Here is a 22042-nt window from a genome sequence, read left to right on the forward strand (position 1 = left end):
TCACACACAAATTTATTTTTGCAAGTATTGATAGTATTTTTTCATATGTTAAAGTGATGAAGTATCTGATTAATAGACTTGTGCTCTTTCCCCTTTTTTTTTTTTTGCTCCCTTTCTCTCTCCCTTTTTCTTCTCTTTATTTTCCTCTTCTTCAGCCTGTCAGCTCTGGCTGTTACATAGTATGTGGAAAAATAACTCAGATAAATAAAATAAAGGGTTAAAACATCAACAAGAAGAGCCTATTGAGAACCTATAGAGCTCATCTTGAAATAGCAAATATGTTTGGCACAACAACGCATTCAGATCACAGTTCTGCTTGCAAGATCTACCAGACATGACAGGCTTTTAAAAAAAAAAAAAAAAAAAAAAAAAAAAAAAAAAAATAGTAAATAGAGTTTTCAAAACTAGAATGGGAGGCAGAACCTTCAGCTTCCAGGCCTCTCTTAACCTAACCTGGTTCTGCCAGAGGTTTCTTCCTGTTAGAAGACTTTTCCCCTCCCACCATCACCAAGTGCTTGCTCATAGGGGGCGAATTGATTGACAGACTACATGTGATTCAGAAACTTCCTGTTTCCCGGAGCTTCTGTATTTCCCATCATACCTCTGCAGATGCTCCAGTATTCTGACGTCCATCTAGTACCTTCCAGAGCACTCTCACACCACTTTTCATCAGTGTTCACACACTGTCTCTGTGCTACTATTTTAATCCTCCTGAGCTCCCTACTGTAGTACTAACCCATAATGCAGTAAAGGCAACTGCTCCATCTTACCTCTAAGCCACAGTCAAACCTATACACTGACCCAACTGTCTACTGTACTCCTCTACCTCTGAAGCTTCAATATATCCCAATGGTCTGAGGAACCTGTGGTCATTCACTTTAATCACTTTGTTCTGGTCACAGTTTTGGATTATTGTTTAACCCTTATATTAATCTGTATGAATACACTTATTGTAAGTGTCGTGTGTAAGTGTAATGTTGTTCATGTACTGTAATAGAAGTCTATTGTAAAAGGAGCTCTACTGTAAGAGCACACAATTCTGTGCCCAGGTGTGTTTAATAAGATGCTGTAATGTATATGCTAATCTTGGAAGTGATGATATTTGATATTGCCCAGCTCCAGGCCATGCTGCAATATTTGCATCATTTCCACTTTAAGATAATTGAATAAGCTCTTGTGCCCGTTTGTTATGTTTCTCCACTTATTAATTCATTTTCCACCTGTAATCTGTCACCTATTTTTTCTAATACTGAACAACATTTTGAGTGCCACACACAAAAGCAAATCCCTCCATGAATATCATAAATCAGTTGAGTAGTGGCCACTCCTCACATTACACACATGTTCTTTTGATTAAAATGAAGAGCTTGACCAAAACATAACAGTACCACGAGCTGTTTTCAGCTGGACCCACCAACTTTTTAAACTTTTCTCTCTTTTTACCTCCCAGCATCAGTCCCTCCTCCCTCCGCTATTTCTAGCAGACTGGGCCTCCTGCAGCTCACATTCCCTGGACTAATCTCTGCCAGTTCAATGTTGTTCAATTAGATTCCAGTTGACATGCATTGGAAGTAGGCAGTCCTCCTCGTAATTCAGCCCTCTTTATAGCCAATCTATTTTTTAATAAAGGTTCAGAGGAAAACATTAAAGTATTGATCTTTATTTATCGACCTCGGCCCAAAGCATAGTTAAAGCTGACACAAATCAATCAAAATAAATTTAAAATGATGATAGCACATAGGAGGAGCCTGGCCTCCTGTTTCGGAGAGTAATTAGGGGGCTACGCAGAGAAAACCCAAGGCAATAAGAGTAACAGTAACACACACACACACATGCAGCAGCAGCAGCAGAACAAGCTGCAGAACTGTTTAGCAGACTGCAGATTAGAAATTTGTTTTGTATTAAATGAGACGACTAAGAGGCAAGGTTAATGAAAGGGCACAGCACTTTGGGGCCGCAGTAATCCACTGAAACCCTCTCTTCACTGAATCTAATGTGCAGCTCTCTCACACACACACACACACACACACACACACACATTCACACATCCCTGGAAGGCAGCCTCTGGGACATCCTCTGCTTAGCAAAAACAATGGGTATTAATTTTAAAAAGTGAGTGAAAAATGGCTGGTTGGTGGTTGTGTGCGTGAAAGTCAAGTAGCCCCATGTGCATTAAATGATTTTAATCTGCCTGATGATGTCCACTGAGTAGAGAGGTCACAAAATGTGTAGGTGCACCCAAGGGACTTAACTAGAACATGATGATCCACCTATGTTGCCCTCTCATGCAGCCTGCCCCAGTTTGGGTACACTTATTTCAAATCATCAGTGAATATTCCTCCAAAATGTTGTGTGAAACATGCATCAGGGGTGTGTCACGTAATAAATCACTGGAGATGGGACATAGTGAAAAGTGTGCATTTGGTGTCTGCACTTATCCCTCAAGTGATAACTGTACATGTACATGTAGTGCACCGGAAAAGCCAGCCCCACCTTCAGATGTTTCTAGGACACCTGTGAAGAGATACGCAAAGTTTTATATATATATATATATATATATATATATATATATATATATATATATACTAGAATGTGTAATGCATTAGACATATTACACATATTATTTCGACTATCGTGTCATTCACTGCCCCATTGATTGAAAACATACACTGAAAACGAAGCCAATGTGGCAGTGTGACTAAACTTTTTCTATTGCAATTATGTAAAGAGTACCAGCTGTTCACCTCTTAACCAATTAACACTTTGACCAGATCACATCCTAAAACTATGCTTGTTTAGCATGTGGCTAAAATGCAGATCCTTTTGGCCTCGTGTGTGTGATCAAACAGCCACAGCACTGGGTACAGCTGCATCTGTGCACGTGATACCTTGAGTCCAGAATTTTTAAAGTAGTATGCTGCGACTGAATAAATAAATGGCACACTAAATACATGTGCCTGAAACTTTTCTTTCCAGCTAAAATCCTTGAGATACTATAAGCAGTGTTGTTATTTAATGTACTGATTAAGTTCTAAAAATGTGTAATGTTAACATCTGTTTCACCATTTGATAGAATTAAATCTGGACATACTCGTATTTCAGCACCTGTGCTGCCACAAAAACTGATCTCTTTGGAATGACTTTGGGTTATAAAGCGCAAATCTGTAACATGCTATACTTCTAATATGATTTAAAGGAAGAAAAAGTTTTTCTTAAAGGATACTAAACAAAGTGCACTTTCTGCCTTTCTGTAATTTTTCCATCATTACTCCTTATTCATTATAAAAGAAAAAGAATGTGAACAGAACATATACAGTATATGGAGATGAGAAGCTTTTATTTCCGCCTTCTATTGTGTTAGGGAAAAAATATTAAAATGACCCACATGGAATAATTACTTTAAAAAAGTCAAAGATTTCAAAGATTTTGACTGAAGCTGATTGAATAAGAATGCAAACCTTCAACACACCAACTTCAAAACACTTGGATTCCACTTGAAATACTAACAATTCTTGACATTCAACTATTCAAATTTCATTTACTACGTAGTTTTATTCATGGTTGTGTTCATTCTCTCAAACATCTGACCTGTGACAGAAACACTACAACAAGTGGAATAGATGCAGATATGTGTTAGTGGGGTCTGCAGAAGTCTCCATGTTTGGCTGATATTATTGTGGTTTAGATAAACTGCACCTTTGCACAGGTGTATTGCTCTCCACACTTTTTTTCCTCAAAGTAAGGAAGTATAGAATCATAAAATGTAGCATAATGTGGGTAAAATTCAGTTTGTTTGTGTGTTTTTTAAGCAAGCGATCCAACAAGAACAAAATAAAAGGTCAAACCTGTCATGTTTACATTTATGGTGCATACTGACTGATTCATGGTCAGTTCATGCACTCATTAAAAACAAAAACTGAGCAGCAAGAAGATATTTCATTGAGGTGGTACCAACCCAATCAAGAGCTTGTGCTGTACTGCTTCCCAGTTGGATGTGCCGGAAACACCTTTAGGGGGTGTCCAGGAGCCAGCTTAATCAGATGCACAAACCCCCTAAACTGGCTCTTCAGATGTGAAGGGGTAGTGGCTCTGCCCTGAGCCCCTCCTGAACAACCAAGATCCTCACCTTGGCTCCAAGGGAAAACTCAGACACCATGGGAACGTCGTCTTCCAACTGAAAACCATGGCCTCAGACGTGGAGGTGCTCATTATCATCCCAACCACTTCACACTGTGCTGCGAAGTGAATCAGTGAAAGCTGGAGGTCATCGTTCTGTGTTGACAACAAAACCACATAATCTCCAAAAAGCAGACACAAGAGCCTGAGACCTCCAAACCATAAAGCTCATTTAGGCTGCACCTGGCCAGGCCCCATGGACAAAGGGCCAGGTGCTCATGGAGGAGCCACTTCTCCAGGTTTGGCTCCAGGGTGGGGTCACAGTAAACTGTTTTATTTCATCCTAGGCATTTTCTGAATTGCATGTAGTCTGTCAATCAATTCGCCTTAAGGGACACTACCAGAAGCAAATTGCTTCAGACAACATAGCTCTAGGATCACTCAGTCTCCATCATGATGATGGGTGGAGATTCACAGAGGGGCACAGGGAAATTAAGATTTTTTTTTTAAATTTTTAATCTTGTCTCAGCTCTCGCAAGGTACCAGGCGACACCCTCAGAGGCTGAAAACTGAAACCAGTGAAGAAGTTCCAAAAACTGCATTTCCTCTAATCACCACTTGAGGCTGGCTTCAAAAACAAGTCATTCCCATAAACTCCCATGTTAAAATGTCAGAGTTTATAACATTAAAAACAATCTTAAAGTGTGTGATTTTCTTTCATCCATCTAGACACTGGAGTTGGGAACATGGCCATTCTGATTGGCAGGTGTTCCAGCACAAGCAGCTGTAGCTGATCACAGTCTGTTGGGCCTCAATTCCTGACCTCTCCATAGTGTGGTATTGGTGGCTTTTATCTCAAAAATAATAAGGGTTACTGTGTGACACAGTCTATTAAAACTCTACTATTTTAATAGTGTGTTACTTATCTCTAATAAGAAGAAGTGTCTTTATTTAGGACCCCTATAGTTTTGGACAACTAAGCTTTCCAGGGTTAACTGATAATGCAGCACTCCACCCTCTCATATTATCTCGTCCCTTCTGGCTCCAAAAACATTGTAGCAGAAACCAAAATGCTAAACTTGAGGCATTAAAATGAGTCAAAAACCATGATTGATTCCATGGTGGTTATGATCATAATTTATATATGGAGTATATGGTCTGTATGTTAACTAATAAAGATAAATGGCAGCTAAATATCCTTTCCACTTTTGGAGCAGCTGAGGCCGTAAACATCAATAAAAAAGGGAAAAGTGGGAAAAGTTTTTTCTCATTTGTTTACATGAACATTGTATTTCATGTTGTAGTGACTGACCTTTATTTAACTCCCCTGCTGACGATAACTGGCCTTTACATATTTTTCTGTTTGATAGGCATAATTGGTTGTATTTGAGTACTTTTGTATTTGAGTACTCTATCTGTTTCTAAGTAAAAGCTGTTAAAGTGTGTGTTCCTAACATGGCTTTTATTGTGAAACATTGTGGAAAACTCAAAGAAATGCAGTACATATGATTATCTATGGCTATGGCTTTCACTCTCTGTCTATCCAATACTAACTCACCTGTTTGACCAGAGAATACGTTGGCTGAGAGGGAATCAGAGGAGGCGAGAGAGCAAACATGCTGCAGGGTAAGAATGGAAGACAGAGAAGAAGACACATCTAATTTGAGTAACATATATACGTATTCATATAGTCAGCGTAACATTTAAACAGGTCATCGATTGTAGCTGACTAAGGTATTTAAACTTCAGTCAGTTGGTTTCTGTATATAAACACAATCAGACCTCTGCACCTTGTGTATTGGCACGTCCTTTGCAAGCCTCTCTGTCTATGTTGGTAAAAACTGTAAACCTCCCAGCATTGGCTGAAAGGTTGACAGTTTGATTTATAGCATAGTTTTCTATGTGGGTTGATATGAAGACCTCAAATGCTAATTTCAAATCATGGAGGATACAACCTGATCACACGTTACATTGGAAACTAGGGGTGCACTTCAGCTTTGATTAGACGCTGTAACTATTCAGCAGAGCCATCTTTAGATTTTCCATTATGCCTCTGTCTTGTGAATGATGACTACATTCATTTTCTATAAGAAGTGAAGCACAGTGTGGAACATTAATTCTCCAAGTTCTCTTCAGAGAAAACATACCCTTCTGAATTAAACAGCACTGTTTGATGTTGTTAAATGTCTTATGTGTCACTGTTCTGACCCTGCATACACATTTTTTTCTTTTTATGCTGTCTGCTAAATAACCCACAACATACAGACATGGACAAAACTGTTGGCACTCTGGGCACTGTTTTGTTTTTTTTATTTCTTCAGTGGAAGGATACTAACAATTTTCACCACATCTATATGTGGCAGCAGGAGCATCAAGTGGCCAACTATTCCTGCATCTCAATATTCTCTGAATGTATATTAATTGCAGTGCCAGACAATGATTCAGACAGACCCTGAGGGACCCACAATCTGAACTTCTGTCCATCTGCATAGAAAATAATTTGAGCCATAAACATAAACGTACATGTACTGTAAGCTGAACTATTGCTATGGAGATTAGAGCGGATCCCAGTATTATCTTCTTTATGTTTATGCTGTTGAAATGGTTGATGCACTATATACCTTTATGTGGTATGTAATGAATGATAATGCAGTGTATGTTAGGTTGATTCATGGCATTAACTAATCCACCCCATAGAACACTCTGCAGGATGCAGTCAATTTTTACACCCTCAAAACCAAGAACTCCCAAACTATGGCAAAATGTGTTAATTGCATTGTGTGTTGTTGCATTCGGGCTTCACTGACTGGACTGCCATAGAGCAAAAGCACAGCTGAACACAACTGAACAATATTCCTCTTTAAAGTAATCATCTCTTAAATTCCCATACAAACTATCTCTACTGCTCTCCTTTGAACCCAGACCCCCTGCAGCCCGCCATGACCAACACCTCAGCTCCAGTCATCTTGCTTCTTTGAATTCATATCTTCCTTTCTCAAGAAAAATCTTTCTTTGCTCTTTACCAAGGAACCACTGTCGAGCCAGGCATTTCAGCCTGGGTGAGATATTAATGAGTTTACAAGGACCTTCCCGGTCTAATTATGTCGAGCAACTGCTGTCTCTTACTGGGCCACGGCTCCCGGAGGAGAACACAAATCTACCAGGCAAGCAAAACTCGCCTACTTTTGACAAAATACTCGACACACAAGGATACAAATAACGTCGAGCATCCTTCATTACCACCACTGCGATGTCGCAGGCAAGATTAATATCGCCACCCAGCATCACCACCCCAAATTTAACCTGAAAAATACTTGACTTTGGCATTAAGACAACGGCTATTAGTGAGGGTGGGTTTGTGGAAGCGGAGAAAAGAGGGACTACATCCTTATGGGGAGATCGTGTAAGAGAGCTCCAAGTACTGTAAGTACCATTAAAGTGATTGGATGTGACCTTTGTGCAGGCTGAACTATTTAACATGTTCGTGAAAGCTTCTTCACCTTGCTGACATTTGAATAGTGACACTGACACTGAAAACCACAAATTCTAAAGGGATGGGACTCTGCCTTCTCTTCACAGGAAGAAAAATCCTGTGAAGAGAAGGGAGAAATCCTGGGCTTCTTTGAATCTTATATAGTGGTGCAGTTTTTAGGTTTTGCATGGTTTATTGGATGTATTAAAGCAAATATCAAATATTTTCTTGATCTTAGATGAGATAAACAATTCAATTATTTATATAGCAAAAGATAAAATCTTGTGGCCCTTATATTACAATTGAAAATAATAGAGAAAATTCAAATAATTCCACTATACCCTACAAGCAAGCACTTTAAGATAATAAAGAGAAAGAACTACAGGAAGAGATCTGGGATAATATGGAGGTCAATAAGAATAAACAAAAACTAATAATAACAATTGCATCTTCTATTAAGAATTAAGGAGTACTTCTCTTCATTAAAATGTAAACATTTGTTATTTCAATGGTACCAATGTCATTTTTGATATTCAGCTCACTAAAACCATATCTAGTCATTTTTAGAGCTTTCTTCTAACAAAGTCAAAAGCTGTCAGTGAGGATGAAATATCAGCCCACACTGCTGGGCACAGGCTAAAAAGCTTCAGGGGCCCCAAAGCCAGAGTGTCTTTTGAGTGATTGCTAAACATAAATCAAAAGTGGGAATGTCTTGGTGTCCCTACCTTGTTCCTTCTTATCTGCATATTTCATCCCACTACATGTATTCTATTGTACAGCTCCACCTTAACCAGGAAAATGTATTATTTATTTATACTGTCTTCCTGATTGGAAGCCTAACTGCATTTTCTTGTTTCAGTATTTCCATTTTGAGTAATATAATGTGTAATGTATTTTTGGCATAACTCGTTTAGTAAATTCTTCAGATGTTTTAGTATTATTGAGATTATCATATCAAGAAATTGTGACTGTCTCATCACTATTTTGGACAATGTTGGCTTGCATGCACACAAGTATGTGTTGCATAAATGCAAGCAAGAGAATGCTGACACATGGCAACAAAGGCTTGCCCATGCTGTCCAATCCAACAAACAAGCTACTGTAGCTCAAATTGCCCAAAAGATTTATGTTTATTCTGACAGAAAGGTGTCAGAATACACAGTGCAGTTTGCAGTTTGTTTGTGTGTGGAACTGCAAAGTCACAGACCAGTCATGCTGACCGATGTCACCCGCTGAACAGAACTGGACCATGGAGCAATGGAAGAAGCTGGCCTGGTCTGATAAATCACGTTTTCTTTTACATCACGTGGATGGCCGGGTGCATGTGCATATCTACAGATATGTACCTGCACCAGGATGCACTATGGGAAGAAGGCAAGCTGGTGGAGGCAGTGTGATGCTTTGGGCAATGTTCTGCTGGCAAAGCTTGGGTCCTGCCATCCATGTGGATGTTACTTTGACACATACCACATACCTAAGCAGTGTTGCAGGCCATATACACAGTGAAAGCATGGATAAAGTATTTCCTGATGGCTGTGGCCTCTTTCAGCAGGATAATGTGCCCTGCTTTAAAGCAAAAGTGGTTCAGGAATGGTTTGAGGAGCAGAGCAACAATTTTGAGGTGTTGACTTGGCCTCCAAATTCCCCAGATCTCAGTCCCTCTGAGTAATATGGGATGTGCTGGACAAAGAAGTCCGATCTATGCAGGCCCATCCTCGCAACTTACAGGACTTAAAGGATCTGTTGCTAACATTTTGGTGCAGACACCACAGTACACCTGTGGGGTGGCTGTAGCTCAGGAGGTAGAGCAGGTCACCTACTGATCGGAAGGTCGTCAGTTTGATTCCTGGCTACTACAGGCTGCATGCCAATGTATCCTTGGGAAAGATACTGTCATGCCTCGGGGGTTCTGGTGTGTATGTGTGCGTTTTTTCCTCTGTCTCTCCTCCGTGGTGTGGGCGTGTTTGGAGACTGGCTTACGGGCCTCGGGGCGGCTACCACCTGAGACTCCTCCTTCTTGGGCAGGCGTTCGGCGACACTGCTCCACACCTGTGCCGCGTTGGGTAATCACGCAGACTTCTTCAGCTGCCGGCAGACCTTCAGTCTTCGCTGGATCATTGACTAAGTCACAGTCAGTGTTGGCCACTTGTATATTGATTCTTTACTCGTTGTTCCTTGACTTACCTGCTTTTCGCTCCTTGCCCTAGATCCGCTGTGGAAGCTCCTGCATGTTTTGCCCCCATCGCCATCTCATCTCCAGACGCCGCCTGCCACACTGCCTCGCTTCACCCCTGCTGGAGTCTGGCCTGCCGTCCCTCACATCACCCCAGCCATCGCTCATGCTCTCTGAATTTCCCTCAGCAAACCTCACGCCACCAGTCACCACCCACCACCCAGCCTGCGCTCGCCCAGCCCCTTTCAGGAGACTCTCACTCAACTATGCACTATCAATAAATCAGTCACCTTTTAAGCATTGTCTGTGTCCCCTCCTTCTCCACGTCCTGACAGATACTTAACCCCAAGTTGGTCTCCGACGCAAGCGTTGGAGTGTGAATGTTAGATAATAAAAGCACTTAGCTTAGTTAATCATGGAAGTGCTTGTATGAATGGGAGTGAATGGGGTAAATATAAACATGTTGTATAAGCGCTTTGAGTGCTCAGACAGAGTAGAAAAGCGTTATGTAAGAACTAGTCCATTTACCATTCACACCTGAGGGTCTAGTGGAGCCCATGCCTCAACAGGTCAGGGCAGGAAATTTATGTATATATATATATATATATATATATATATATATATATATATATTAGGGGTGGGACTCGATTAAAAAAATTAATCGAATTAATTACAAGCTTTGTAATTAATTAATCGAAATTAATCGCATTTTAATCGCATTTCAATATTTAACATGATAAATATTAATTTAAGTTTAGTTGATGAATGAATCAATATACATAAGCTTAAACTTCAAAATCTTGTTTATTTTCCCACCAGTCTACTACACAGACCAATGAAGGGTGGAAGTGCTCCTGTGATACGCAAACTCCTGAAATTAAAGTTAAGCATCATAACTGGATAGTTTTATTCAACATTAATGTCTCACTCAATATAGTTGGAAATTAATCATTCTCTCAGCTGTATTCCTTGATGTTGAAATGTTTTATGCTTGTTTTAACAGCTTATTTTGAATTAAGGACTTAAAATTAAACCACAAAAAGGAGAAAAAGTTCGTTCTCCGTTTAACAGCTGCTTTTACACAGCTGCACTTCGCACTCACGGTTGCTAGGCGACATGAGCTACGCAGAGGTGACGGCAGCTGATATGAAGGCTAGCTGCTCACTTCCGGCCTTTGTGGTGTTCGTGGGCTGCGAAAGACGTGGGCCGGGTCCTTCGCAGGATGCGGCCCCTAATTTGGACATTGTGCGTCGATATAATCTGTATGCCGGGAACTCGCGCACTGAGAAACGTTCCACGGTGCAAAGTGCGATTAAAATGCTTTAAAATTTTTAACGCGTTAATTTCCCCATAATTAATTAATCGAAATTAACGCGTTAAAGTCCCACCCCTAATATATATATATATATATATATTTTTTTTTTTTTTTGCATGGCCACCATTACAAATTTGAGAGCATCAGTAAGTAGAATTATAGGCATTCATTAAAGTAGTCCTTTAAAATTGTTCTGGCAGTAATGGCAGAGGTTAAAAAGAAAGATATTGTTTGCCTTTGTTTTCCCTGCTCTGTTCTTCCACGTGGAAAAATTTTCTTGGCTGTCCACTTTTGATATGGTAACCATGCTGTTACAATGGTATAATGGCCATAATTACAACTGTATAACTCAAATATAGCTTCAGTATAGCTGAAGTAACTGATACAAGTTTGATCAAAGTTTGAACAGAAGGAACTGAAGTGCTGCAGCTTGTTCAGAGTATGTCCACTTTGCAAACAGTGAATGATCATTGAAATGCAGCTCTGAGGACCAAATGACATCATCGCCATACCTTATGCAAATATCCAGTAGAATCCATTACACAGCAGGAGAGATAAGTGCGTCCAGAGCGGAGCAAGGCCCACTCACACTCACAGCTAACCTCTTGTACATTATATTTTCACTCTCTCACTATACACACAGTGGGTAGCACATTAGGCATAAGTTTGCTCACACACATACACACACACACACTTATCTTTCCCCTTCTAATACAGAAATAAGACACTTGACACTGCAGTGATGGCAGTGACACTGTGCATGGTGGAGGTGATGGAGTATAATGGCCTTTTAAATCTGTATTCCCAAAGAGAGGGAGATAGAGCAAAAAAAAAAAAAGAGTAAGGTTAGCATTAAGCTACCTCTGACTTCATCTGTACTTTGAGGTTGTATTTACATCCAGCACAAACCAAGTAAATGATGGCAATTTTATATTTGCTTTTGTAGAGCAGCTCAAAGCAAAATGTGTAATAGCTGCATTACTAGCTAGCTACATATTTTTTTAACAACGGGCTATAAAACTGTTTGAACCCAAAACACAATCTAGTACAAATAGAGATTTGGTTGTGTTACAAAAAGTACATAAAAGTTTTAAAATTGAGAGGTTATATGTTTCTTGGCATGTCCTTTTTCTGTTGACTTGTGCCCATGTTATAAGTGACTGTCAAGGTTCTTTCCCTTTGCAGAAGGAAAAAGAGATAAAGTCTGCCTTATGTGGGGGTGGCAGAGGTTTGGTACGCTTTCATTTTTAGAATCAGTTTTATATAATTTGTAGGTTTAATTGTCTTTATAATCTCTGTTTAATTTTTACTATGTGGTTAGCCATGTGGCAGCAAAACTCATTCCGTTTCCCATGGGTCTTGGTTCACGGGCTTGGGATGTGAAATCAAGCTCTTCATGCCTCAGAAGTTTCAGTGTCTGTGGATTTCACCTTGAAGAGTTCAGTTTTATTATTTACAGATGAAATTAACGAAGTAGTTGTTGTGAGAAACGATGGGGTCGCATTTCCGCATCATCCAGAGCAAGAGGCGAAGATGTTTCTGAAAGATGTTGATTTTTTTAGACAGTAAAGACTATACAAAGGTAAATCAGTTTGTGATGTCAAGGACGAGAGAACCAGACATGTTCATGTGTGTGAAAATTTCCGTCTTTAAATTACAGTTAAGTTGGGGCAAACCAATATGTAGAATACCACATGCTTTATTTTGTGCTCACATTCGGTCTGACTCAAGCACTCTATCCAAATAAATGCAAATAAGCTTGCAAATAACCTTTAAATGTGAAGTTAAATGTTTTGGGAATTCAGTAATAGATTACATACTACAGTAATCCCTCACTTATCGCGGGTGTTACGTTGCAGGACCACCCGCGATAAGTGAAAATCCGCGAAGTAGGGATGCTATATTTATTTTAATACTTATACATTATTTTAGTAGTTATACACTATTTTAAGCTTTTATAAACCCTCCCCACACACTTATACACCATATATATACATTACTGTACAACACGTACTACGCATGTGAAGAACGAGTACCGCAAAAATCCGCGAAACAGCGAAAATACCGCAATAAATAGTTTACACTAATACTGATTGAAAACCCGGGAAACAGCGAGTCCGCGAAAAACGAACTGCGAAGTAGCAAGGGATTACTGTACTTTAATTTAAATGTCATTCTTAAATCTTGTTTTTTATATTTTCATCTGTGAATCTTTCCTGAGTGAGCAGTAACATCCAATACATAAGGAAACCTCACTTGAAGTTTGAATTAAGTTAGAGAAGCCAACAATGACTCATGTGGTGGCCAAAAGATAAATCTACTGGCCTTTTAAAGTATTAAGAATCTCAATATGTCTTCAGATATGAATGATAATAGTGTACCAATGTTCAGTGCCCATACAGACACTTGTGCCTCAATGTAGTTATCCAGAAAAGTGCATCAGTCAGTAGATTTGATAATAGCTTATTATTAATATTATTATTAATTGCTTGTTAATGCCAGAAATAAGGCTTGTGAGTTTAGGACCTGTAAGAGATCTACATTTAAGGTTTACCTTCTTATTAACACTGCAGAAAACACGATTTTTAATGATGCTGACAATGTTCCAGTGTTATTTGGAATGTGTTAAACTCACGAATATAATATCATTTTTGATCTGCTACTTATTAAATTTAGTTTAGTTTATGACTTGTCAATCCTGCCAAAGATGGGATATATAAAATTTCATGCACATGAAAAGCGATGAACCAGTTTAAAGTCTCTCAGAGCTGCAACTTGTTGTTGGATCAGTCTCAGTTAAAGGAAAGGCGTGGTTTTCACACTTCCACAACAGCCCTGAATTCTTCTAGACATTTCCCAGAAAAAGGGCATGTGAGAATGCAAATGAATTGAACATTAAATGGTCTTCAGCCAGATTACTGCTGTTGCTCATAATTTGTATGGAAGATGCCGATCTGTCTACTGCAAACTATGGGTAAACATAGCGATCTGGTGAAGACCAAAGCAATCATTTTCAGTGCAGCACTGTATACTTATTTGCAACCAATTTCACCCAGTGACAGCAAGCAACTTCTTGCTAATGACTTGCAATCCATCCATTCTCTTCCTCTTATCCTGTTCAGGGTCACTGGGGGGCTGGAGCCTGTCCCAGCTGACATAACGCAAGAGGCAGGGTACACCTTGGACAGGTGGCCAGCTTGTTGCAGGGCCAACACATACAGTGCCTTGAGAAAGTATTCGGCCCCCTTGAACTTTTCAACCTTTTGCCACATTTCAGGCTTCAAACATAAAGATATAAAATTTTAATTTTTTGTGAAGAATCAACAACAAGTGGGACACAATCGTGAAGTGGAATGAAATTTATTGGATGTGTCAAACTTTTTTAACAAATAAAAAACTGAAAAGTGGGGCGTGCAATATTTTTTTCGGCCCCTTTACTTTCAGTGCAGCAAACTCACTCCAGACGTTCAGTGCGGATCTCTGAATGATCCAATGTTGTCCCAAATGACTGATGATGACCAATAGAATCCACCTGCGTGTAATCAAGTCTCCGTATAAATGCACCTGCTCTGTGATAGTCTCAGGGTTCTGTTCAAAGCGCAGAGAGCATCATGAAGACCAAGGAACACACCAGGCAGGTCCGAGATACTGTTGTGGAGAAGTTCAAAGCCAGATTTGGATACAAAAAGATTTCCCAAGCTTTAAACATCTCAAGGAGCACTGTGCAAGCAATCATATTGAAATGGAAGGAGTATCAGACCACTGCAAATCTACCAAGACCCGGCCATCCCTCTAAACTTTCATCTCAAACAAGGAGAAGACTGATCAGAGATGCAGCCAAGAGGCCCATGATCACTCTGGATGAACTGCAGAGATCTACAGCTGAGGTGGGAGAGTCTGTCCATAGGACAACAATCAGTCGTAGACTGCACAAATCTGGCCTTTATGGAAGAGTGGCAAGAAGAAAGCCATTTCTCAAAGATATCCATAAAAAGCCTCGTTTAAAGTTTGCCACAAGCCACCTGGGAGACACACCAAACATGTGGAAGAAGGTGCTCTGGTCAGATGAAACCAAAATCGAACTGTTTAGCCACAATGCAAAATGATATGTTTGGCATAAAAGCAACACAGCTCATCACCCTGAACACACCGTCCCCACTGTCAAACATGGTGGTGGCAGCATCATGGTTTGGGCCTGCTTTTCGTCAGCAGGGACAGGGAAGATGGTCAAAATTCTGGAAGAAAACCTGTTGGAGTCTGCAAGAGACCTGAGACTGGGACGGAGATTTATCTTCCAACAAGACAATGATTCAAAACATGAAGCCAAATCTACAATGGAATGGTTCACAAATAAACGTATCCAGGTGTTGGAATGGCCAAGTCAAAGTCCAGACCTGAATCCAATCGAGAATCTGTGGAAAGAGCTGAAGACTGCTGTTCACAAACGCTCTCCATCCAACCTCACTGAGCTCGAGCTCTTTTGAAAGGAAGAATGGGCAAGAATTTCAGTCTCTCGATGTGCAAAACTGATAGAGACATACCCCAAGCAACTTGCAGCTGTAATTGCAGCAAAAGGTGGCGCTACAAATTATTAACGCAAGGGGCCGAATAATATTGCACGCCCCACTTTTCAGTTTTTTATTTGTTAAAAAAGTTTGACACATCCAATAAATTTCATTCCACTTCACGATTGTGTCCCACTTGTTGTTGATTCTTCACAAAAAATTAAAATTTTATATCTTTATGTTTGAAGCCTGAAATGTGGCAAAAGGTTGAAAAGTTCAAGGGGGCCGAATACTTTCGCAAAGCACTGTAGAGACAGACAACCATTCACACTCACACCTATGGGAAAGTTAGGATCATCAATTAACCTAACCCCACTAACTGCATGTCTTTGGACTGTGGGAGGAAACCCAGACAGACATGGGGAGAACATGCAAACTCCACACAGAAAGGCTTGGACCAAGGTGGATTCAAGCCCAGACCTTTTAGATGTCATTCTAGCTGTGAGGCAGCAATGCTAACTACCATGCCACCGTGCTGCCAACTTGCCAACTGGTCAGGGAATATACAATTTCTCTAGTGTTTGGTGGTTATCAGGGGGTCACTGACAGTGACTGATGTCAACCACCACCAACCAGGCAGTTGCAAACCGGTCTCTATGCCTGTGTGCTGGGGCCTGACGTATCTCCTGTTGTGTGGTACATGTGCAAAACAGCAACTTCAGACATTGCTCTAACACAATTCGCTAAACATTGTCCAGAGTATAAAAGATTGGCGAAAAATAGGAAAGGGAGAGATATCACATTGTCTGAAAATGGGTAATAATGGCACACAATAAGACAGTCTCTTGAGGAAGCTTTTCAAAGTGCTACACTGGGTGATCTACATGTAAAGAGGCATAAAAAAAAGCAGTGGCAGAGCTGTTTGATCCGTCTGTGATGTAAGTAGTAATTGTTGGATTCTTGGTTCCAGAGATTTTCACATATCTGTGTCTCAGTGTCCGATGAAGCTGGCTAAAGATAGTTTCTGAATGTCATGACATTCCAGGTAATGCTACAGTTGGTATTTTTAAATGACTGAACAAATAACAGACGCTGTCATTTCCTGCTCAACACATTGAAAAGAATAATTTATGATGGAAAACTCCTTTGATTTATGCAAAATACAGAAAGGCATGTGTTTTTAAGGCTAAGTCTTTTAGTTTCTGATGAATGCACTCTATAACATGTTCATTTATTGTAAATGTTTTGATCCCTGACATTAATCTGTAAAATGACTAATTAAACTAGTAAAATAAGGGCCCATAAGCGCATCTTTGCCAAAACATGAGGTCCTCTATTGTTGAAGAGTTCTATGTTACAATATACTCTATTGTATAGTAGTTGAGCCCACAGTTCAACTTCATCAAAGGCCTCCAAGTAGGTTAATCCATCCATGATGTTTTTCTGAAGCAAAATATACTCTATATGTAACGGCAAAAAGGACAAAAACCAGAGGAGGCTCAGTGTTAAAGCCAAACAAAAAGTAGATGTGATGTGCTCTTCAGATTGAGTTATAACAAATTAACAGTGATACACTGAAGTTAAAAAAGGCTACACGCAGCACCTTTATCTTTCAACAGCATCAACCCCTCCACTGGCATGACTACAGATATAAAAAGAGAGGGATGAGAGAGAGGTCAGTGCTGGCTACTCTGTTTTTTTCTCACGCCTCAATAATAGATGTTTTAAAGTTTAAGTGCTGCCAGAGGGCTGCGAGCCCTGCTGTTCATTAAGTCAGCCACCGCCATGGAGCAGCATTTACATCGACAGTGCTCTGAACGCCTGCTCTGTCTGAGCAATTACATCTACTCTAAAGTGCTGGATAACAGTCAGGGAGAGGAGAGGAGAGGAGAGGAGAGGAGAGGAGAGGAGAGGAGAGGAGAGGAGAGGAGAGGAGAGGAGAGGAGAGGAGAGGAGAGGAGAGGAGAGGAGAGGAGAGGAGATGAGAGGAGAAAGGAGAAGGAAGAAAAAAGGAGAAAGGAAGGCAAGAGTAGAGATGCTAGGTTGAAAACAAAGGATGGCATAATGGAGAGAAAGAAAGGAATAAGTAACTCTTACCCATACTAACACACACACACACACACACACACACACACACACACACACACACACACACACACACACACACACACACACAAGCAGTGCTCTGGGTAACATTAAAGCGCCATGAGACACCAGCAGCTCACACGACAAAACAACAGCCTTCACATTCGTCACCACACACTCCCTCTGAAAAAACACAATCAGTTGCTTCTGTAGCCACGAGAGGGGAGGCAGGGAGGATGGCCCTCGGCGACATATGTGTTCCATCATGCTTGTCACAACAACACGTTTCATCTGTTAAATACACTCTACCAGACAACAAATCCGCCAGAACGCTAAGAGCAACACAAATTTGTTTACAGACAAAACGACGTCTCACAAAGACATCCAGAGGTAGACGGCAGACAACAGAGACAGATAATGCTAGTGCTGCTAGCACTTCTTTCACTTGTAATCCCTTTGGTATCTATTGATGAACAAAGAAACAGGATTCAAAGATGCTTGACTATGCTGCTTTTTTAACTAATTTTACATAGAATTCTTTATGTTTTATGTGTTCATTTTAAGTTGCCATCCCCGTATTTCCATAATCATGGTTTTCCGGGCTAGTTCTTCTCCTTACGTGACAAAGAAACAACTAGGGAGACGTCAGAAAAGATACGACACACTCAAGTGCAAGCTGAGGGTGGGTTCTGTACAATCGGTGAAGGACTTAGAGGGCAGGGTTACATGACATTTATACTAAATAATCATAGTTTCAGAAACTAGAAGGGTTTAAAGAGTTTAAATGAACCTATTCCTAATCCTAACTCTAAATATAGTCCCTGCAACCATCACAGGAAGCAAACCTTTTTTTGTTTATGGATGATCATAGTTAAGTCAGGACCAAAATTATTGTGATCTGATTTTCTGTTTTTTAAGGTGGAGTGGGGACCCCCTGACAGAGCAGCACAGGCATCAGTCTCAACATTTATGACAGTGATTGAAGATGCAGTGTGAAAAGCGGAGCTGATGTGTCAGTGGTTTGCCAAGTGGCACGCAGATGCACACCAACTATCTCCAAGCTGAAGCAGCTTAAACCTACATGAGATTGGCTAATTGGCTGTGAAGAAGTGCATCAGCTGATGCTGGCTGACACTGAGATCAGCTCATCTGATTCCAGGTGAACTCCTGCTTAGCTCCAACTTCTGCATAGATCCACCCCAACAGAAGAGGAACATTTGATATTAAATGTGGAGTGACTTTTTCAGATGTTAGTGTGTACACTGATTGATTTAATGCAAGAATGGAGCACCTGTAAATGGTATTAAAAAAAAAAAATAGCTGTGTGAACACTGGTAAAATAGCAGCTCTTAATGTTAGCTGTAAATAATGGAACAAATGAATTACCAAGAGTGAAATCCTCACTTTATGCAAAAATACAATGTGATTTTGACAGCGGCTGGCTATAATGCCACTTCAGGGTTCCTATTGTCAGGGCAAGTGCAAGCAGAAAAGAAACCCACTTAAGGTTTGTGGTTCTAGCTTACCCTCAGGCAGTCCCTAGAACTGTCAACAAGTGCTTGATCCTCAGCACTTGTTTGTATAAAACACAATCAGAATTCTTTTTGTGCACTTTTTATGTGTTTGTAAATGGTGGTGATGTGTTTTTTTGAGTGAAGCTGAGTTGGTGGCAGAAAGCGACAGCCCTGTGTTAGTGGATCTTTGTGTACCTTGTGGAAAAATCTCAGCAGCTATGTGAAAACTACAAGGAACACTAAAGGCACACAAATCTCTTAAGTCATAGAACTTTGCATTTTAAATTCATGTCCAGAATATTAAGGATATGAAACCCTGCTGTATGAGATGTGAACTACGATGAACAAGTCAAACTGTGCACTTCCACAGCCTCTGTAAACTGAGTCTCCCTTAATTAGTAACCACCAAGTTAGTTTTTACAGGAGAACATCACAAAAAAGCAGCTGCAGAATTGTAATATTCAACATTCTGTTATACCACTCTTATTATTACTATCAACCAAAAACACATTTAAAATTTAATGTTTGTAAATACAATTCCAGCATTTGTAATAAACAAAACTGTTTATTACTCAAAATTCAGTGAGCTGTGCTGCTTTTTAAATGTGTGCACTGCAGACCTCTGCTCCATGAGATGCTTTAGGAGGCCCAGCTCCCCCTGAACAGCAGTGACTGATGAGGCCGTGCACATCTATGGGAGATTTTACACGCAGTTACTGACACGACTGCAGCCGTGCTCTTTTCCTAAACCTTTTCCTGCCTAAACCTAACCAATCCACAATCCCAAAGTTACTGCCTAACATTTAAACACTGTAATCCCACATGGGGAATCAAAAGCCGGTCTCCTTCCTGAGAGTTTAAGAATCTTGTGTTTTATTGGAGCCAACATTTTGCCACCACTGCAATGCCCTCCATCTCTAAATGTAATAGAAAGGCACTAGAAAGCTCCCTGCAGAGTTTCCATCGCCATTTTTTAAAACATTATGTGTCACCACTTTCTTAGGAAGTGAGATTGGGTTGTGTCAGACTTAGGAGCATATCCACACGTGAGTGTGAATAAGAGGGGTTTAGCCAGGGGATGGGGATGCCTGGGGGCATCTGTCTGAAAGGTAGGAAATGACAGGGTCTTAAAGGTTAGGCATAAGTACATTAGGTACAGGGTAGAGGGAGAGGTCTCAGGAACAATGCCAAATAAAGCCAAATCATTCTCCATGGACAGATACAGCTGGACCTAAGGGAGAAAATATCTTTTTTGGTAAATTGGGTGAAGTGACCCTTTAAGTGATTAAATGACGTTCACTGACATGAAAAATGAGAAGGAAAAATGAGCATTTCAGCATCAAGAAAAAGTGCTGACAGGTTAATTGGTCACTGAATGTTGAGCAGCTTCATATTAGACAGACAACAATTGCACTCTGTCCAGAACAAGTCCTGTTTCATATTAGTATAATTGATGGAATGTAACTGATGGGTGGTCTGCTTTTCTTTTTTTGAGACAGAGAGAAAAAGGTTGCTTTGGGCTCAGTGCTCCAAACATTATTGCACTGTACAAATTTGCCACACCACAAAACTCATTTGTCCATGTTGTCTCAACTTGGCTGCATGCCTGAGCGCATTTGAAAACCCCATTTGGAGATGTTTTTTGGGAATAAAATAGTACAATGCTTAAGAAAAAAAAATCCTATTTAGCAGGAGTTTGTCTTTGTGAGCGTGGCGTCATGCTAAAAACCCTATTTTCGCCGGGAACGGCCACCCTATCACAAACTCTGCAGGGGAGCCACATTAGAGGTAATGTCATCCACAGTTTAGCCCTCCACTCCTCATTCCTCCGTCTCTCCCCTAATGAACTCCCACTGAATTACCACTTCAGCAGCGCCCTGCCTTTTTATGATTCTATTTGTTTATCTATCTCTGATTTCCTCCCTCGTCTTCCTCTGCCGCCCGGGCACACACCGGCTCTTTAATTTTATTGGCCACCGTTAGCGAGCTGCGATTCGAGGCGTTTGGCTCGTCAGATAACCCCCCGCGCACACATCCCCTCTAACCCACCTCCACTCGGTTTGGTGAGATTAGCATTAGCAGATTAGGGTGTTCATCAGTCAGACGAGGTGGGGGGGACCCCCATCGTGACAGGCCGCAGCAAAATCGCACAAACCTCTCTGGAAGGCATTGTGGCATAATTGAATGCACAATAATTTCCCTCCATTAATACATCTCTCATATCACAGCTTATGCACAAAATGTCCATATTATCTGTTGCATTTCTCTGTTAATGTCTTCACTCCTTAACAGTACATTTAATAGCACGAGTGAAGGGAAGTGAGTGAGCAAGTGCAGAAAGAACATCTGAAAGGCGTTTCATTTTTCATTAATCTATTCTAAGTAGGTGTCAAAGAAAATGGAAAGAATGATCACAACTCCAGCTGTTCGTGTGATGGCTGCCAAACTTTTGCAGATTCACTAACGCTGACTGATAGCTGCCCGACAGGGGACACCTATTAATGCTGCTTCCCGTTTAGTCTGAATTATTGTCCTTTTATCTTTGTAAGACTGAATCAAGAGAATTTAAAATCTTTTCTCTTCCCACAAATTTTTTTTTTTTTTTTTTAATAACAAGCTGTTTTATTGGTCCATGAAGCCATGAAGAGAAACATATGCAGCAAATGTAAAAACAGTAGTACAAAGACCAGAGACAACCCAATGTACACATCCACAGTATGTACTTATATATTCTTCATATTAAAATAACTCAGTAATGTTGCAGCGCATGAAAGCAACCATCCAGAATTTTAAATTATACACCTCTAGCAAAGTAGCAATGTCTGTTTATATTCACAGGGATTTACCCCTAGAAAATACATT

This window comes from Archocentrus centrarchus, chromosome 15 (genome assembly GCF_007364275.1).
Source record: "Archocentrus centrarchus isolate MPI-CPG fArcCen1 chromosome 15, fArcCen1, whole genome shotgun sequence".
In the NCBI taxonomy this organism is placed as follows: domain Eukaryota; kingdom Metazoa; phylum Chordata; class Actinopteri; order Cichliformes; family Cichlidae; genus Archocentrus; species Archocentrus centrarchus.